Genomic DNA, 17,994 nt, shown 5'->3' on the forward strand with positions numbered 1-17,994 from the left:
TTTATGCATATGTAGATTATGAACCTTATAGAGGATTATTGTTTATTCTAGTGATATATTTAATAAAATGTTGTAACTACCTTTTATCACAGCATACAGAATGGTTTTGCAGAAGGCAGCCTTTCCCTTGTTTCCTCTTAAGTTCATTCTTGCCATCATGGCATTTGACAGACCTGTTAGGAAAAAAATGAGAATTGAGAAAGCATGTTTTAATCACCCGCCCCCTCCCCCCCAAACTTTTCTTTGTATTTCAATATTTACCTTTGCATGCATTTCTTCACTCCATCTGCCTCATCCATACCTCCAACTTTCATCAACATTGTCTTCTACATGCAAAATAATTCAGTAAATTTAACTTGAAAAATAAATTATATGTGTAAATTTCTTCTCTTTGTTTATAATAAAAATGTGCCAAAAGTATAAGATGAAATATTTAATTCACAGACATACCATTTTTGTTCTAAAATCTTTGTCCTCTAAACTTCTTTCCACTGAATTTAAGTCATCTATTGTATCTACAACAGAGAAATTAAACTCGCTTCCTGGAAGTTGTGAATGGGCCTCCGTTCTCTGACTATTTTGTAGCAGGTCCCTGATTTCCGTCAGCAAAAAGATGGTCTTCCTTTGAAATTCTGTTTTAAAAAAAAATCCATCAATTTCTTTTTGATCTCATTTGCCTGCTGAAGTAATTAACAATAATTACAATATAAAGTATGATAAATTCTGTCATAAAATACAATTACCCATTAACATTCTTGTGAACAAAGAATATATTCTATGAGTTACTTACTTTCTTCTGTAAGTGGAAAAACTGTCAGACTGCCTGTTTTACTACGTCTCCCAGATGTTGATAATGACTGCGTAGATCTAAGTGATCCTGAATTAAAACTTTGATTGGATCTTTCAGATCTTGTAGGTGTCCTTGATCTTCGATGAGATCTGCTGGACCTTTCAGCTGAAGGTGACCTTGAATGTTGAAAAGATCTGTCAGCTCTTGTGGGTGATCTTGATCTTTGTCGAGGGGTATTGAACCATGAAGGTGACCTTGATCTGCTGTAACTTCCATGTGACCTTGATCTTTGTTCCGATCTGTTTGATCCTGCAGGGGATATTGATTGTTGATGACATCTGTTGGACCATGCAGTTGCAGGTGACCTTGATCTTTGGTCGGATCTATTGGATGTTGCTGGTGACCTTGATCTTTGGCCGGATCTATTGGATGTTGCTGGTGACCTTGATCTTTGGTCGGATCTATTGGATGTTGCTGGTGACCTTGATCTTTGGCCGGATCTATTGGATGTTGCTGGTGACCTTGATCTTTGGCCGGATCTATTGGATGTTGCTGGTGAACTTGATCTTTGGACGGATCTATTGGATGTTGCTGGTGACCTTGATCTTTGGTCGGATCTATTGGATGTTGCTGGTGACCTTGATCTTTGGCCGGATCTATTGGATGTTGCTGGTGACCTTTATCTTTGTTCAGATGTGTTCGATCTTGATGATGAAACTGATCTTTGATTGGATCTGTTTGTCGATGCAGGAGACTGTGACCTTTGATGAACTATGTCAGATCTTGGAGGCGACCTTGATCCATCACTATTTAATCTTCTTGTTGCCAAGGCTAATAATGCAAAATATATTTATAAAAATATTTTACTTTGTGAGGTTCATATTACATAACATCAAATATATTAATGAGATCAATTCAAATGTAGAAGAAAAGTGTACCACTCATACACCAACGTTAAATGATTCTCCCTTTTAAGAAAATAAAATTTAGACATGATACGTACATGGAAGAGGTGGTGGCGGTGGTAATTCTATTCTTTTTTTGTGTTTTTCAGTGGATCCTGTTGTGAAAATAAATTTAATTTTTTTTAACAAATACAAATTCTCTTTTGTGATATCAGAATTTATACACTTTTTTGATCTGATCTGCATTTGTATGTTCTATACATGTAGAAATGTACCTGTCCCACACGATTCCTCCTCAGTGCTTTCAACACCGTCTGGAATTGAATAATATATAATAAATAAACATATACCCAATTCAGTGCTTTCATGTTTAATTTGTTTGTTATATTACATGAACATGTAAAATTATCAAAAACATAATCAAATATCAAAATAAAAAATATACACTTGTTTTTGTGTAATTAATCAAACATATGCCAACTTCCATATGCAAAACAAATAAGTGTTTGATAAGCAGTGTTTTTCACCTAATATAAAGTCGGAAAAGATCCTCTTTTTGGGTCTTCTCTTGGGCATCATTTCTTCCTCAATATCACTTTCCTCCTCAGTCGTTTCACCAGTTGTCGTGTAATCATATTGATCACATTCTTTCTTGCTATCTAAAAGTAAAATTCAGCTTGTAAAAAAGGTAAACAGTCAAATTAACTTACAGTTTTCTAAAAACATACATATAAAATAAGACAGTTTTTTTTTACACTGAGTGCCAGTGAGTGGATTTATACATAACATACCAGAGGAAAATTTAACCTTTATCAGGTTGAATTTTTGCCATGTCTTCTCGGGCTTCCGCATGTCTTTAAGTGCAGCTAATGCACTACTGCTGTTGGGCCATCGTATAAATTTTCCTTCAATCCAAGAAGAAGGGATAACCAATTCTTCTTCCTGGTCTCCTTCTCTCCAAACCGCCCTTGACCATTTTTTGCGCCCCGCCATTTATAAACACCTGAAAAAAGTAATTTAAAAAACCATGAAACATCTTCACACATAATTAATTCCACCATGAAATGCTTTGTTTACATGCAAATTTAAATACTAAACTAGCATCTTCACTATCAGCTATAAAATATGAAGTAAAATTGGCAAGTGCACTTAATTGCATTGACATGCTGGTGCAAAACTTTAATAACATTAGTCTAATCATGCCAGAAATATGCAGTATTCGATCAGAAACATGTCATACTCACCACCTCTATCACCATCTTTCCATCTCATGGCGCAGAGGGATCATAACATACCCCGTACCATCTGGTAGACAAGCTGCTTTCCTCTCAAACTCATCATACTCGAGCAACATTCGCCTGGCTGGTCTGCGTATATTTTGTAATTTTTGAATATTCACCAAATTTGAAGAGCATGGGTTTTCGAACAGGTTTTCCAAAGACGTTTGTGCAAACACATCACAGAGAAAACATTTGTCTGCTCTCTTCTCTAACACAAAGGCAAATTTTCCATTTTTTAGAAGAAAGCAGCTATCCTTTTTCTTGGTAGATATTGTAATATGCAACTTTTTTGGCATTTGTTTACTGGGAAATGTCTCTGTTTCTTTCATTCGTTTGGCTATCTGGGCTATTGGATTTTGAGATTTTCGAACGTATTTCTTTAACTTGAATAGATAATTTTCATACTGGAAGGCCGAAATTTCATTTAATGAAGTGCCAAAGTGCTGAACATCATCTGGTAAGTGCTGGAGAGAGTGAACATTATAGGTGGAAAAAGTGTCTCCATATATGGCTGGTGAATGTTCCACAAAATATTGCAATAACTCTCTTGCATACTGCAAATAATCATTTCTTTTAGTTTGGTTAGAGTCCAAAAGGATAGACATAGCTACTGTCAATGTCAGAAAATGGCTGTAAACTTCTTCTCTCAAGACAGACCTCAAAACCAATGGTCCTGTATATAACAAAAACTGCCTAAACTCGGTGGCTTTCCACTTATCTAAGTATAGTAAAGATCTTTGTTGTCTTGCAAATTCCCTCGGCATTTTTCCATTAAGTTTTTTCAAGTTGTTAGAAAGTAAATTCAGCTGCTGTTGTGACAACCTGCATTCTCTAGGTCCTTTTTTCAGAAACGATAAAATTCTCTTTACCACTCCCAAACACACTAAATGCATATAATCTAAAGGAAATCCTTTAACACATTCAACTCCAATTTCTAGCAAAGGAGAGCGGTTTATCTGATGGTCCTTGTATTCAAAGTTCTGAAATTTCTCGTCCGTTCTCAAAGTGTGCATCCTGTCTGAGTGAAATATAACACGGTTGTTCCATCTGCCCTTTATTACACACCTTTCACAACCATAGTATCCATTGAAAGATTTTGTACATTTCAAAAAGGATCTGGCTGGAGCATCACAAACAAATGCTGAAAACCATATTGATAATGTTTCATCATTGTAACTTACACCATTTCTCTTAAGTTCTCTCAACTCATTTAAAAAATCTGACAAATAAGTGTCCAAAGAATCTGGTTTTGAAGTCCCACGAAACAAGGCAACAACAAATGGTTCAAATCCCTTAACACTGCAAAGTATAGGCCAAAGCTGAATATTTGTGGACTTAAAAAGTGGCACCCCATCAATGTTAAAGCTGATGTGAAGCCCTAGTCCAGAGAATTGTGCAAAATGACGAGAAATAATTTTTAATAGACCAGTTTCAACTCCAAAGTACAAATATTCACCTCCACACAATTCTCTGCTATTGATCCGGCGAGGGGTTTTCATAAGTGTGCGGTAGTCTTTTGGTAATCTATGGCCCCGCCTTCTTAGAATATCCAGGAGATGGTTTAGAGCTTCTCGGGTTACTTTGTGTTTACACTGCCATTCTCTCAATTCACTTTCAAGGCAGACATTTTCCTCTGCATCACATGTATTCATGTCATCGTCTTCACTAAATGGTTCTAAAGAGTCAGAGGAAGATGTGTCAAAGTCTTCATTATCTCCAAATTCTGAAGTTTCATCAGTATGTAAGGTGTCATCTGAATCTCTCAATATAATTTCCTCATCTAATTCGTTTCGGACCGGGTTTTCACCATCTCCTAACTGATTTGGAATTTCATCTATGTCTTCATTGCTTTCAATTATGGCTGCTACTTGAGCATTTGTCCTTCTCCATCTTCTCATATAAGATCTCATATACTCTGCCATCTGAAGTTTCTATGAATATTTATTGAAATATTCTATCATAAAATATATTATTATATATAATATACATACATGTTATATTAAATTCCTTGCACTGTCTACATCAAATCTGTTAATTGTTAGCTCAAACTATAAGTAATATTTACTATATTATATGATGCAATTGTTTCTGATAAGATTGTACCATTTCATATCAGTAAAACTTGATACCGCTAAACAGCTAAATGCAAAATGACTAATAGTTACACCATATTTGCTCAATGTGGCAGAAAAACTACTCATTAATTGTAACATCACATGCAGTGACCAAAAAGAAAGATAAATCTGAATTAATGAAGTTACCTAATAGTACCAGCCATACATGACAAGACACTGGTTTATACCCCATACACCACATGTTGATTTAACCCGGAACACTAAATTGTTTTTTATAAAATTAAAAAATCACTGAACCCTCTATCCTGCTATGTTTCTAATGCTTAGGTATCGGTACATAGAATTACCGAAATACCCGCGATTTACCGAAATACCCGGTGAAAACACCGAAATACCCTTCAAAAACACTAAAATGCCATTGAGAGTGTATGTCTAGTATTTTATATAGATAGTTTTGTATATAAAGGTAATTTTTTTAATAAATGTATATTTATTATAATACTTGAACTTGTGTTATGTACGTGTGCAAGAGAAAGAAGCTATAGGAATTACGTCTTTGAAATAGTTGCTATTTTTATAGTTGCTTCCACTCTATATAATTTTTTGATGATTATTATATGATATTAAAAAATAAAAGCTGATAAACTGTTATTTTTAATTCTTAGTTATTGGGAATAAAATTTCACACCTCAATTCGAGTGAAAAGCAATTCATGCAAGAGTTATCGTTCTTAACCCAATGTCTACACATGTTAAAAATCGCTATTTGTGTCAAAATACTTACATTATCAAACTGAAAATTGGGGAAATACATTTAAACACTTAGATTTAAACTATGATGTTAAATATTTGTGCTCAAATGAGGCATTTTGGTGTTTTTGAAGGGAATTTCGGTAAATCACGGGTATTTCGGTAATTCTAGTTACCCCTTAGGTATAACTTTGCAAAAAAAAGCCCCCCCGGTTCCGACGCCTATATATGAAATACTACTTCTTAACGTACTAATTTATGTATCTAAACATAAATCGACATGCAATTTGCATCGTACGTGTACACTACCAAGTTATTAATCTGCATATAATGCATAACTGAAATCAAGCTTCACAAGAATCACATGCATATTGTGTAATCCCTTTGCTGTAATTTTACACGTTCAATTTGTGCATCAATAGCCTTCATTCGTGCTTCACATATAAATTCTACTTAATATTTCAAACCTCAACATTATTTTTCTGTGTCAGTAATACAGTAATTATAATTATGTTTACCTCTGTCACCGCTCAGATCGCGTACGTAGCTTTCTTCGTTTTTCCTTTGTCTTCCTTTGTTTACTTTGTTAAAAGCCCGCGCTTAAATCGTAACACTTCCTGTCATGAACCGGAACTAGAGTTACCCGCCCATTAATACGATAGTAAACATGAAATCTTTGCCTATTTTAAATACATATTAAAAGATTAAACTGTTTCTTATATATATATATATATATATATATATATATATATATATATATATATATATATATATATATATATATATATATATACTGATTAATTTAAGACATTTTATAAATAAAAATATATCAACTTGTAATATTGTTTATTTTCAACGTCAGGTAGACGTCGTGTTGACGTTGAATTTTCGACTTATTTATGATCCTATCTCAAAATAATAAATTTATCTTATTTTAAGTACACATAGTTTGATAAACAAGAATTGAAAAAAATATAATTGTTTGTAACCCTTCGAACACTTGATTTAAAACGTTGATTCAACGTCAATACGACGTTGAAATTTCAACGTCGAAATGTGACGTTGTTTCAACGTTGAAAAAAGGTTGTACGACGTCACGACCAAATATCAACGTTGAAACAACGTTGCGTGCCTGCTGGGGAGTCATCTTTACTTTCCCTGGTGTCCATGTATTTATGTTTGATCTGATAATTATCAGCAAGTTTTGCTTTTAAAACTGATCGATCTTCTGTAAAGTATAAAAATAGCTCGAATGTCATAACACATTCACATAAATATCTTGGTGCAGACTCAGGCACGTAGCATCCTAATTTCCTTTTTTTTTTTGCTTGTCAGGATTTTTTGGATGAGTCTGCCCCCCCCCCCTTTTTCAAAAACGATGCTACGTGCCTGAGACTGTAGTCTTATGAAGATTGAAGAACATACGTCTATATCTCGTCGTATCCATTTTGAAAAAAAAATTGTGACGTCATACACAAAAAAATGGGGGCACTTTTTTCCAAGTTTATCTACTTGATTACTATAAAAGTTAGAAAATATAATGCATTTGACTAATATTGCACTGATCGATTGTATTGATATGTATAAAATTATAATACTTGTTATGTATAGACACCATAATATACGTACCATTTATCACCGAGATCCGGGCCTTGAAGGGTCTTTTACCGTAGGTAGCCAGTATGTAGTCACCCTCCGCATACTCTTGGAGGGGTTTTCTTGGATGTTTAACGTTTTCTAAACTTATCAAGCTCACGTAGAGATCTTCCCAATGCACGAGAACGTACATTGCGGTTATAAATTAATTTCCCGCTCAAAAAAGCGCGGTTTAGAAACTTTGGCCAATCGGATCGATTAATACGGATTCTGACCAATTAATCTATTAGACACATTCTTTAGCGACTTCAGTAGATTTGTACACAAACTGATTCGTACCTTTTTTTTTCATCTTACAAGTTAAAAATATATATAAACAATTACAAATGGACTCTGCATTTTATTCTTGTGAATGTATTGTAAATTTTACAGATTCAGTGTGGAATCATGGCGGTTTACGGCTCGAAACATTTAATTGATTCAATGACGGCTTTTTATACTACCTTTATATTTAAATTTTGATGAAAAAATGAAAACAATGGTTTTATTTTGGATATGACTCAATTCTCTAATGCACATTTACCGTTATATTTTAAAATGTAAAATTATGGCTATATGAAAGTATTGCAAACATTTGAATAAAAGTTACTGTGCATTTGCAGCTAAAATAACTCACATTACAAACAATTTCGACAAAAAAATACTGAAAAAGGGGATTGGATAGCCTTAGATGACCTGATAGTGGGAAAGGCTGATACTGTTGCATTCAGGCTCGTCAGGAATGAACTGGTGTATATTGGAATCATTTGCATAATCTTTTTAAGCCTCCCTGTTTTTATCACTTGGTCATTTAGGATATGGAAGAATTCCTAAACCGCCTTGATTATCAAATTCCTAAATTGATAATTAAAAAAAAATTACTTAAAAGGAATAAGTCGCTTCTGTTTAGAAATTGGAAGGGCATATACCATTGACAACCATGATAAATATCTATTTTAATCAAATCTGTCTTAAATGGATATAATTCTTACATTTGTCATGACATGTTGTTATTAATAGGTCATTCATATTCAACGCTCGGTAAATTGTGGGTTTTTATTTATTTTTTTTACATATGCAAGGTTTTAAATGCTTAGTATGTGTATAATAATAGACATTGCAGTAGTTATCCCGGTCAATTAAGCCAATTTTCAATAAAAAAAAATGTACAAAATTTGTTAGCAAAACAAACGACATAAAAGGGTATCGCGTTATTTCGCCTATGTTAAATTTCGGCCCTGACGTCGAGACCGGCATGGTTGTATTACGACTTTGTCATTGCTATAAATAAAGGTCATAATGTTCAGGCAAATTAAAGTTACCATGTGTACATTTTGTTCTCTAATATTTCTTAAGTTTGCTTTGTTTACAATCGATGCATAACATTCGGGTTGAATAAACCTAATCATTCAGGGACGAATCCAAATAGGTCCCTTCTCTCAACATTCCCACGATGCATTTTGGTTTGTTTTTTATTGCCCAAAAAGAAATGATTTTATTTACTTTGAATATTTCTATTTTAAACGGAGACCGATTCTGCTGATGTAAATAGGAGAAAAGCCATAACTTTTTAAAATGATTGATCTGTATGAAAAATTATTTAATACTGTACTAACAAAAAATAGGACCAAGCAGCTTTAAATTAAAAATTTCTGCAAGCATATTACCTGTGAATCAAATAATATTCACAGCATCTTTTATTCCTAATATGCACCTGTTTAATATCCATCAGGGACTACTTATGTTCGGGACTGAGGCAATATTGTGCCTAAGTGCTTTAATTAGTTTACAACGACAAATTTATTTGCAAATGAAAGAAGGTTCTGAAACTTGCAGACATTTCTCGTGAAAAAAGTTAGTTTACAGTATGATATAAAATGTTTCTAGCTGACCTGACCCAAAACTCAGTTGAAATGAATTTATCAACTGCGATAGTTCTTCAATACATTTTGAATTTTAGTGGGGTTTTTTGAAGGGGGAGGATGTAAAGTGCCTTAGAGATTTTATTACTCATATTGACGCAACCACTTGCCAATTTAGACCTGAACTCAGTCTGCATGCCAAAGATCTTGATATTTGCAATTTGTTTTTTTCTTTTAGATGTTGCTCTACACATCTTTTCCCACCGATGTGTTTAACATAATTGACCAGATTCTCAAAAGCCTGGCACCATTCAATTTCTATGATGAATGAGAAGTTACCAGTTTTAGCTTAGAAGACCAGCTGCTCATTTGTTTGATGAAACTCTGTTTGGACTTTAAAGATTTAGATCTTGCTGTCAGATTTTGGAGAAGCCGTGCTACAATATCAAATATTGTGAACACATTTATTTCTGTCTTTGACGACATTCGATTGCGTATTAAAGGCAATAGAAATACACTCTAAAATGTAAAAGTTTCTATGTCAAAATCCTTTAAAGATTTTACATATGCAAGAATAGCCATGGATGCTGAGGAAGTTACTCAAGATATTCCATCCAATGTGAACTAACAATCGTTAACATAAAGTAACTACAAAAGCTGCCACACTGTTAAGGGCGTAATTTGTGTTACTTCAAATGGGACACTTCTATTTACATCCGATTTATATCCTGGATCATCTTCCGATGCTGCTTTAGTAGAGCACTGCAAAATTCTCCAGTTACAGCCTGGAAATCTTGTTTTAGCGGATAAGTATTCAATATTTATGACAAACTTTCTACAGGGGTATCATTGAACTTCATTCCTTTTTTGTCAAGTAAATCTGATTATACTTGAGGAGAAGCAAAACAGTTTAACAAAAGAAGACGTAGTAGAATACATGTAGGGAGAGCGAAATATGTGGAATATGCGATGTGAATGAATAAATGTATCAAATTAAAAAAAAAAAGTATGTTCCATCTCAGTACAGACATTTGACAACAAAAATATTTCAATTGTTCTGCTGCTTAGTTAATCGTCAGGCTTCTTTTCTTAACGAAATTGCAGGCAAATATGAAATAGGGAGAAGAAATGTTTTCATTAATATAATTAATCCAGTAAATTACATAGAATGTACGGATCAAGATGCACTTACAACCATTACATGTGTGTAAATTATACAAATATATTATAAACAATAATATTTTGTTCTTTTGTTAATAACGTGATGACAATAGGAATTGTAAAAACGATTTTGATCTACTAGTTTATGTTTTTATATGCCAAAGCTTTCAAAATTATTTAAAAATGAATAAAAAAATACAAAAAAAATTATGAATATTTTAATTTATAACCCATTTCACTTCATTATTAGATGTGTGTGCAATTACATGTAATTGTATTTTTTAGGAAATATTATAGTAAAGAATCATTATATAAAAAAAATATTTCAATATTTTAAATTGCGTTGACTGTGATCAAATGATGATAGTATGTTTTACCGTAAACATAATTCTGTAACTTAAATCCAGGTAAATAAAAAATTATATATATATATATATATATATATATATATATATATATATATATATATATATATATATATATATATATGTGTGTGTATCACGTGTACATACAGTACCGATCAGACCCAACCTAACACCAGACTAAACCCCGGGTTTACTTTTGGGGTTTACTTTTTGAAAATTTGGGTCCACTCGGGGTTACTTTGAGTTTACTTTGGATTTACTTGGAAATTGCTTTTGAGGTTAATTGTACGCACTGAAGTGTGAAGCAGACCCGTGTTTTATATTAGCATCCTATGCCTGTTATTCCCGCCCCTTGTATATTCCGAATACACAGTTAGCGTGTTTTCAGGGGTAAACCTCTGACTGGGTTTACTCTCTGTGTCCACTCTGGGTTTACTTTGGGTTTACTCTGGGTCCACTCTAGTAAACCCAGGGTTTAGTTGAGGTTTACTTTCTGTTAGGTTGGGTCTGATCGGTACTCTATATCATGCATATGTTACCAATTGATAATTCCGACAAAGATGGCAGGAATTTTGAAAAATAAAAATCTAACATTGTTGAAATGTTTTGAGCCAATGTGTCGTTATTCAATATCCTGACAATTTTCATATCTACTAGAGTATAACAAGATCACAGCAAGAAGTTCTTGAAAAATGAAGTTGTATTTGAACCTGATGCAAGTAGTCGTGTGTTTTCTTCAGAGTCAAACTCCCATCTTCATCAGTGACTGAAACAGTTCATTTTTCCTGAAAATTAGAACAACTAATTTTATACAATAACGTTAGACTAGTTTTGTACAAAAATAATACATATTATTTACTAAAACCATAGAAAAACCTTCAACAAGGAATGCAATGCAAGTTGTTCTACATTGACGAAAAATATACCTAGCACAAAGGAGTAGATTATGCCAAATTAAATTAATTCCCTGATTCTCAGGCCAAATTTTTCAAAAATAGATGAGGGAGGAAGGCTTTTTTCTTTTTTCTTGGTAAAAACAGATGAGGGAGGCTCTTTTTTTTTATCTGAGAAAGAAACTAATTAACTATCTAAAATTAAAAAAAACAAGATATTCTTTATTTAAGCTGCTGTTTAATTATTTAATAAAGGTTATTTATTGAATATTTAAACAGATAAACAGAAACCAATGTATACTATGAAAATACAGTCCAACTTTCAACATACAACAATTAATGTTTAATATTTAAGTCAAATCAAAACATTTAGTCCGTATCTTGTTAATATGTGAACTGGGTTTTTTTTTTTATCATTTTTTCTGTTTCTTTGCTCTCGAGCTTTGAACATTCTTGCGTTTTAATGGGGGCTGTCGTTGTGAAACAACACAATCATGACACATTGGGTACTGTCCTTCTGCATCTGTGTCTTGTGTCCCGTAGTGATAGCATATTGGGGGAAATACATCAGAGCTGTAGAAGGGGTTCTCAATTGGAGATGCACAGGCCGAATTTGATCTCGTATAAACTTTCTCCAACAGAGCACATATACGGGATGCTTTCTCGGGATTATCAGGTTTTTATTCCTAAAGTTCAGATCCACATACAAACTGATAAAGTCCAACAATTTTGCCAATATTATTTCTGAGAGCGAGAAAGCTTATAAAATGGCCTAAAATTGGAATTGTTGTAGCTGCAATAATGTAGGCTTCTCCCGATTTTTTTTCTTTTCTCTTTCTGGGAAAGGGCTACTACGTACTCCACCCCAGTCAGCATCCATATGTTGGCCCAACGTAAAGCCAACAATACTGAATTCCAACGTTGGGCCAATTTATTGGTTTAACGTTGGTGCAACATTGGAAGCAGATTATATAGACGTTGGCCCAACATCAAATATATGTATGTTGGGTTAATTCGCAAAACTACTTCCTTTAGCTTTGGTTTATCTTGTTTTGGTCCAATGTTTCTCTCGCGTTGGCTCAACGTCTCCTTTGGTTGGTCCAACATTTCTTAACGTTGGTCAAATGTTTGTTTCACCGCACATTTTGCCAAACATTAGTTTACATGGAGGATGGACGAATATCACAACACACACTCCTGTTCATTCAAAAATCTTATCAAATAAAAATAAACGAACATCAATTAATAAGTGAAAAAAAACAAGATTGTAATATTTAGATAAGATATTTAGTATGTTTATTATTGAATGAAGAAAACTTTTTATCTAATTGATTTTTTAAGGATAGTTAAAGCCAAAAATAAGAGAACTACGTTAACTGTTTAGTTAAAAAAATATTAGCTGGACTACTTCCTCAGCAGCCTTTTTCTGCTTTCTGTCTGCTTTCCCCATCTCTGTCACAGGAGTACCGCAGCCAATCTTTGGCAGCATCCTCGATGTCTTTGTTTGTTGCATCTCTACAACACCGAGTTTTCCTCACAGTAAATGTCAAAATAGAAAATTAAACAACACCTGTTAGTTATTGAATGACACACATTTTACTTTGTTTTAATACATGTACATCATAATAAGCATTTGACTTCTGCAAATTACCATATACTGTGGTTTTATCAATATTCGTTGAATACCAGTTTTCATGGATTTCGTTGAACATTAAGTTGATCCACGAAATAAAATGTTTATTGAAGTGCAATTTCTATTAACATTTTGTATTGATAGGGTCATTGGCCACGAATTTACGTATCCTTGAAACTGTGATTTTCACTATATCCACGAAAATTGATACCCTCAAATATTGATAAAACCACAGTACATAAAGTATTTTATAAGAAAAAAAAATGTGTAAAAGTCTCAATAAAGAAAATGTTAAACATGTGTTTATTAAATTATTGATGTTTCAATATTTCAACCTTAAGACTTTTAATTTAGTTTATATTGTGTTTGTTGTTTTCATTTAATTATCAACACGTAATATTTTATCAAATAGTATATTTGCATTTGTAAGTTAAAATAATACTTATAAACATATATTTAATATGATTTCAAAATATTAGGATGTAGTTATAATTTTGGATTTTAACTATGTTAACAAGGAATTCATTTTACCAAATTTGTCGGGATTACCTCCCTTAATTTTTCATAATTTATTTTACCAAGTCTGTTCGGATTACTTTTCTTTAGTTTTTCATAAGTGCAAATGGAGAAAAAAATCTTTTGTGATAGAATGTGCCCTATCTAAATGAAAAAAGTTCACAATTCCATGCATACAAATTTCAGAATAATCCATACAGTAGTTTAAGTCAGGTCAAAGTTATCTCAAAGAAAACTTCAATCATTTCATTTGGGAAGGTGGGGGAAAATTAAAGTTCAGAATATATGTTATACAACGTTTATCTTCTGAATTAAAAAAAATATAGTCATAAGTATAAAGCAGCAGAACATCTTTCAAAGGTGAGATGGAAAAGGCATTTTTTCTTCCTCTCCGTAGCTAGTTCATTTTTTTGGCAACAGCGTTGTTCAAAATCGCAGCCATTACTCTCCTCACACTTTATGTTGTCCCCGCCGATTGTTCCAAGTTTTCTTATCTAAATGTAAACAGTAAGTTTAATTTTGTGCTTAATAATAACACGCTATCAATCCTCAATTCATTGTTCATGAAAAGTTTTCAGGTATAATAACAAGATATAATTTTTTATGAAAGTTTTTTTAAAATCATATTTTTGTTTTATTAAACTGTGTGTTGGCAGTGTTTGCGAAGTTTTCTTCTTTTTTTTTTTTGGTGATCGTGGGCGCATTTCAGAATCACTGTCACTCGACTCTGTGTCTGAATCATCATACTTTGGATTCGGCCTTTAAAGAAAAAAATAAATGACAAAATAAATCTGTTAGTAACCAAATACAATATACAAAAGCTTAAAATATTGACCTATGACTAAAATTTTTTTAGGTCGCATACAACTTTTAATTCAATGTTGATTTGGTTCAAAGTCATTGCAGAGTCTTTCAAACGCCCTGTTTATGTGATGTATGAGCAAGATAGGACTAAGTGTAGAGTATATATGCTGAAAGCAACATGCTCAGCCTTGTTCGAAAGGGAATAATAATTTTACTTATAAAAAATTATCTTTTGAACAATTCCTTGAAGGGAAACCCTCTCGTTCCTCTGCTTTGTCTTAATTGTTGCGATGTCAATAATGTCTGGGTTAATAATATTGATATGTATATGTTGCCGACTGATGTCATCTGATGTGTCTATTATCTGTTTTATAATATAATGATAGTAAAATCAATGATATAATATGTAAAAATGCACATTTTTAGAAGACATTGTAAAGTGTTTATATATATTTTTTAACAAATCATCAATGAAGAAATGAATTCATTTCAACAGCATTTACAAGTGGTCCATGGGCCACATCACTCATCTGACAGACAGTTGCCATAATACAGAGGGTTCCTCTTATAGCAGTTAATCGAATAATTCAATTAATTTGATATAAAATCAAAACACTGAATCATTTCTTCCCAGTCAGCATCAATATGTTGGCCCAATGTTGGTCCAACAAAGCTGATTTTGTTGGCCCTACGTTGTATGCCATCGTTGGTTCAACATTCTAAGTGCAAGTTAGTTTAACGTTGGCCCTACATGTTGGCCCTACGTTGGAATTTGATGTTGGGCCTACGTTGTCCCATCACAAACATATTGTGTTGGCCCAACATTTATATGTATCTATTGGCCCAACGTACTATATGTAAAGCTGGTTTATGTTGGCCCTACATTGGTTATCAATATTAAGCCTACAATGCACATCTAGGAGTTCCTCAAATGGCCAAACAATGAAGCAGAACGCTCTTTCTACATTGTAATTGGTGTACGGGTTTAAAGGGACTTGGACACGATTTGACTTAAAAATTTCAAATTTTGTTTTTCCATTTTCAATGTTTATACTGATAAATATAGAAGTTTATAATACTATGTCAAAATTTGAAACTCAAATATCAAGTTATAAGCAAGATACAAAGTTCATTATTCTTTGTTTGTAAACAAAGCTCGAATATTATCATTTTTACATATGTGTTGTATTGATGTAACTTTTATTCAAATGTAACTTTCTTTGATAATAGTATTTATGAAGATATTGAATTAGTTTAAATTGTTTTTTTACATGTCACTTTGTCTAAAAAATGGTAAAATTCTACATTACATTTTTTTGTAAAAAACTATAAGACTCGAGCTTTGTTAACATAACTATCAATTCTTACCTCTTTATCTCGCTTGTGACTTGACTTTAACATTTAATATTTTGGTCAATCATTTAAAATGCACAAGTAAAACATTTTATACATAAAAAATAAAAACAAATCTTTTGATCTCAAATCGTGTCCAAGTCCCTTTAAACTGGCCAATAAATTTCATATATTGGCATATTTGGCTTATAATATTCCAACCAATACTATGAACAATGGTTCCACATAGTAAGCTAAACACTTAGTTATGGTAAAATCAATCTAATTAAAATTAGATGTTTGATCCGCTCGCTTACTCGCTACACAAACATCTAACAACATCCCATAGAGGGTCACGTCAGTGTGACCTTTTAGCTAACCAATGAAATAACTTGTTCCGATTCGTTGGGTGAGACTTCGAACTTCTCGGCTTTATCATCAGCGTACGTAGATACCCGAGGTGTTCTAAACGAAAGAAAACAAATATGGCGCAGTCTATGACACCTAGGAAAACGTGTGTTTTGGGAGATTCGTGCATTGTTTGCGGGTTTTCTTTCGTACAGCATGAAAGGACTGCAGACGGTAAAGACATAATTCATAAATTCTATCAGTCAAAGCTTAAATTGAACTCGGAAAGGATCGAATACATTAAGAAAGTGAGTGAAAGATCCGACATCCAAGAATGTGACGGGGGTATATGCAGAAAATGCTTCAGATCAGTTGAGTCTGTCATTAAAACAGATGAGAAAAACCAAGCTGCAAAACAAAAGATCAGGGAAAGCATAGATTTTGTATATAGAACACAAATTATATCCCTCCCCTCTCCCAGACGGACGTCTGTTACTAAAAGAATGTTACGTCCTGATCCGAACCCCCCTGACACGAGTGGTACTTGCAGTGGACCGGCAAACCCCCTCGCCAAAGTTTCGTTTGTTTCACCTGTGAAACTGTCCCCATTCCGTGAATTAACGAAGTACAGAAAAATTGCACCACAAACTGAGGTAAAAAAAAAAATCTTCATTCAATGTCTCTCTTGAAAGATTTATAGTTTTAAATTAAGGAATTGAAGTTTTATTATTTGTATTTTTATGTTTACAGATCCTGAGCAAAGTCAGTGAAAAAGAACAAGACTTTGGTAAGTTAAGGAGTACATATAGATTTTATAAGATGTTTAAAAACTGTCTTTGTTGTGTGTGTGTTGCTTAAAATAGATTTTATAAGAATTGAGACATAGATTTTAATATTTCGGATTAAAGTATCTGTCACAGCAGGGATGTATATTAGTATATATGTCCCTGGTCACAGTGATTGAATTTTAAAATGTATTTTTCAAATCAAATATGTACTGCACAACTGTTGTTATAGGAGCAATCAAAATAAAATTATGTTAGATGTGCTTGCTCACTCAGTACTCAAACACAAAATTGTCAGGTAAGTTTATGGTAACATAATTGACAAATCATTGATTTACCGTCACATGTCTTTACGGCTTAAAATCGAAAAAGGTATTGTTAGGTTAGGGTTATTCTACTGATTCCTACTTTAACACATGTAATAATGTATAATGAATGTAATTGTGACAGAACCTGTTCCAAAAACAAAGAGAGTCCTTTTCTCTGTCAAAGAGAACAAATCTGACCAATGTTCCCTTGATGGGAGAGTAGAGGTGCAATGTTAAAATTTTCAAAAAAATTGTTATTTTTCATGTTATCTGTTTGGCTTATTTTAAGATTACATTTGTTCTTGTTTTATTTATTTTGAGTTATTGTAGAAAAGCAGAATACTACATGTAGTTGTAATGAATATTTTTGTTGACTTTTAGATTTAACTTTGTTACCTTTGTTTTAGTGTGCTTTGGGTATACATAATTATGTAATTAAAAAGAAAACAAATCTGCAAAGGTTACTATATCTGACAAAAGAACCCACCCAGAAGTAGAATCCTGCTTTTTTGATTTTTGAGACATCATTATTGTAGGTTGTTCCACTATAGTT

At 32.9% G+C, this 17,994-nt stretch overlaps 1 pseudogene; it reads right to left on the bottom strand.

Annotated features, from left to right (window-relative positions):
• Positions 1 to 257: 257 nt before the first annotated feature.
• On the bottom strand, positions 258 to 2,691 carry LOC128187506 (serine/arginine repetitive matrix protein 2-like; annotated as a pseudogene).
• Positions 2,692 to 17,994: the final 15,303 nt, after the last annotated feature.

This window comes from Crassostrea angulata, chromosome 6 (assembly GCF_025612915.1).
Source record: "Crassostrea angulata isolate pt1a10 chromosome 6, ASM2561291v2, whole genome shotgun sequence".
Taxonomy (NCBI): Eukaryota; Metazoa; Mollusca; class Bivalvia; order Ostreida; family Ostreidae; genus Magallana; species Magallana angulata.